At 33.2% G+C, this 2,500-nt stretch overlaps 1 protein-coding gene across 1 annotated transcript in view; it reads right to left on the minus strand.

Annotated features, from left to right (window-relative positions):
• Window positions 1–2,500, minus strand: part of LOC144958736 (uncharacterized) — an 8,923-nt gene that overhangs the window by 1,695 nt on the left and 4,728 nt on the right. The window contains exon 1 of the mRNA XM_078890906.1: window positions 1–2,500. This exon is cut by the window's left edge and continues 1,695 nt beyond it; it is cut by the window's right edge and continues 4,728 nt beyond it. The gene's annotated coding sequence lies outside the window, so the exon portion shown is untranslated.

A 2,500-nucleotide genomic window follows, 5' to 3' on the forward strand; every position in this document is an offset into this window, starting at 1 on the left:
TATACTACTAGACTACGGATATAGTCGGTGTTAGGGTTGAGAGTTAAAACAAAAGAAGAACAAAACGTATTTAAAATTTAGGCTAGAAAGCGCACCTTTCAAATAAAGAAATAAAGGAGCAGGCACAGTTGTGAGATAACGAACTGAACAAGTGTGTCTGAAGGGTGCCAGACAAAGCAAGAAAAAAAAAATACAAGAAAACAAAAACAACATCCCATAAAATTGAGCTTTAAAAAAATATATGAGCTTTTGTATAGCGCAATATCCACTAAACGTGCTCAAAACGTGCTAAAATCAGTCGACCTCGACTGGGGAGTTTGACTGATTTTTTTGCGATGTTTTTTTTTATTTCTTGTATTTTTCTTTCTTGATTTTTTTTTGTTTTTTTTTTTTTTTTTTTTGTCTAGTACTTTCATACACACTTTTCCATTTTTTTATCTTTCAAATAATATTGATCGCTTTTAATCGACCGCTTTTTGAAGGATTAGTTATCTGGTCAGAATCTTAAATATGACCCATCGTCTCAAAACGGTATTATGCGCGGAACGAACCAAATGCTTAAAATCTGAATTAAATGTTAAACTGGTCAAAAATTTTAATTGTTGGCATTAGCAACCTAAAATATGGTATCCATTCTCCTCAATAAAACATACAAACTCAACACAAGTCTGATCACTCTGGCTATAAATTCAATTTTCAACATCTTAACCAACCCGACTTAATACCGTTTTGAGGCGAAGGGTCACAAATTCGTCTTTGTATTTTTGGGTTTTGTTATTATTATTATTATTTTTTTTTTGGAGAGAGTACGGCATTTTTGGCGAATAGATTTAATGTTGAGCACACGAGTCACCCAAGATAACACCTTTTTGAAACGGTGGGTAATATATTACATACGTGTAAACGACATGTACTAGGGGGAATGCATTTGTTACCGGTTATGTCCCTTTGTTGTGTCAATGAATATTATTACAAACCTGTCAACGACTACGAAAAATCCTTAGAAATACGAAATTTTGGCTCCAGTTTCACAACTTCATGAGGATCTCTAAGTCATTTAACCCTCGCCTTACCAACCATAGGAAAATCGTCACATTCTTTACGATACAACCAACAATTTTATCATTCTGATTTCTTTCGCACATCACAAATTTTAAAGAAAATTTGTTGATATAGCTATAAAAACTTGACACTATGTTATAGAGCTCATTTTGCTGAATGAACAATATTATGTATAGAATGTACTTGCTGGTTTTCTGTTTGAGTAAGAAAATTTTATTTTTGTGTTGGTTGGGCGTATCGTTTTGGGGGAAACTCTGAAATTGTGTGGTAAGGAGAGTGTTAAAACTTATTGAAAATGAAAGTTGATGCCAGAGTCTACGATATTAAATCTCCTTACCAGCCATTTTCAGGATTTTCCCCAAAACTTCACACCCACCCAACACACATATAGATTTTTTTCTACTCAAACAGAAAAGGAACAAGTACGTTTTATACATGATATTGTCCAGTGTCTAATTTTTATCGCTATAACAACGTATTTTCTTTATAATTTGTGATGTACAAAGGATATCAGAATAATAGAATTATTGGTTGCATCGTAACGAAGTGACGGATTTCCTATGGATGGTAAGGAGAGGGTTAACTCTCTCCTTACCAGACATTTTCAGGATTTTCCCCAAAACTTCACACCCAACTTACACAAAAATATATTTTTTTATCACTCAGACATAATAGCAGTAAAATTCTGGCCATACATAATTTCTTTAGCAAAACATGCTCTACAACACACTGTTCATTTTCTTTAATTTTTATGATGTACAAAAGAAATTTGAATTAGAAAAGTGGTTGTATCGTAAGAAATGTTACGATTTTCCTATGGATGGGAAGGAGAGGGTTAAGGATTTTGAAATGTTATTTTATCGCTGTGAGGGTTAATTATTCAATCTGTAGCGATATAAATTCTAAAGAATTGAACAAGTGTGCATTAAAGTTGCCAGACAAAGATAGAAAGAAAATAAAATTAAAAAATCACAAAATATGTTTTTTTTGGGATGGTTTTCTTCTTCTATTTTTCTTTCTTACTTTGTCGGGCACCTTTCATACACACTTGTTCAGATCTTTATCTTACACCAGTGCCTTCTCCTTAACTTCTTAATTATTCGATACAATTTCTGTCCCCAAAAAACTAAGAATTTTTAAGTTTTCAAGTAGGCAGGTCTACTATGATGCTATGGGCAACCAGAAGGTCCCGACAGCTTAGTTAGTAGGAGCACTCGCTTCACAATAAAAAATATAATTTTAGTGAAATTTAACGTTTGTTTTGTTTGTTTTTAAGGGTTTTACGGCGCTTGCAACACATTTGGGTTATATCAGCGCCAGAAAAAGGAAGAACATGGGATAGTAAAAAGTTCTAGAATTACAATTAAAGCATCCAAGAAAAAGTAAGACAAAGGGGAACTGGGAGCAAATACGGAACAGATGTAGATTCCAAGAGCAC

The sequence above is a fragment of the Berghia stephanieae genome, chromosome 13, assembly GCF_034508935.2.
Source record: "Berghia stephanieae isolate SIO BIC M18660-M18661 chromosome 13, UCSD_Bste_1.3, whole genome shotgun sequence".
NCBI classification, from domain to species: Eukaryota; Metazoa; Mollusca; class Gastropoda; order Nudibranchia; family Aeolidiidae; genus Berghia; species Berghia stephanieae.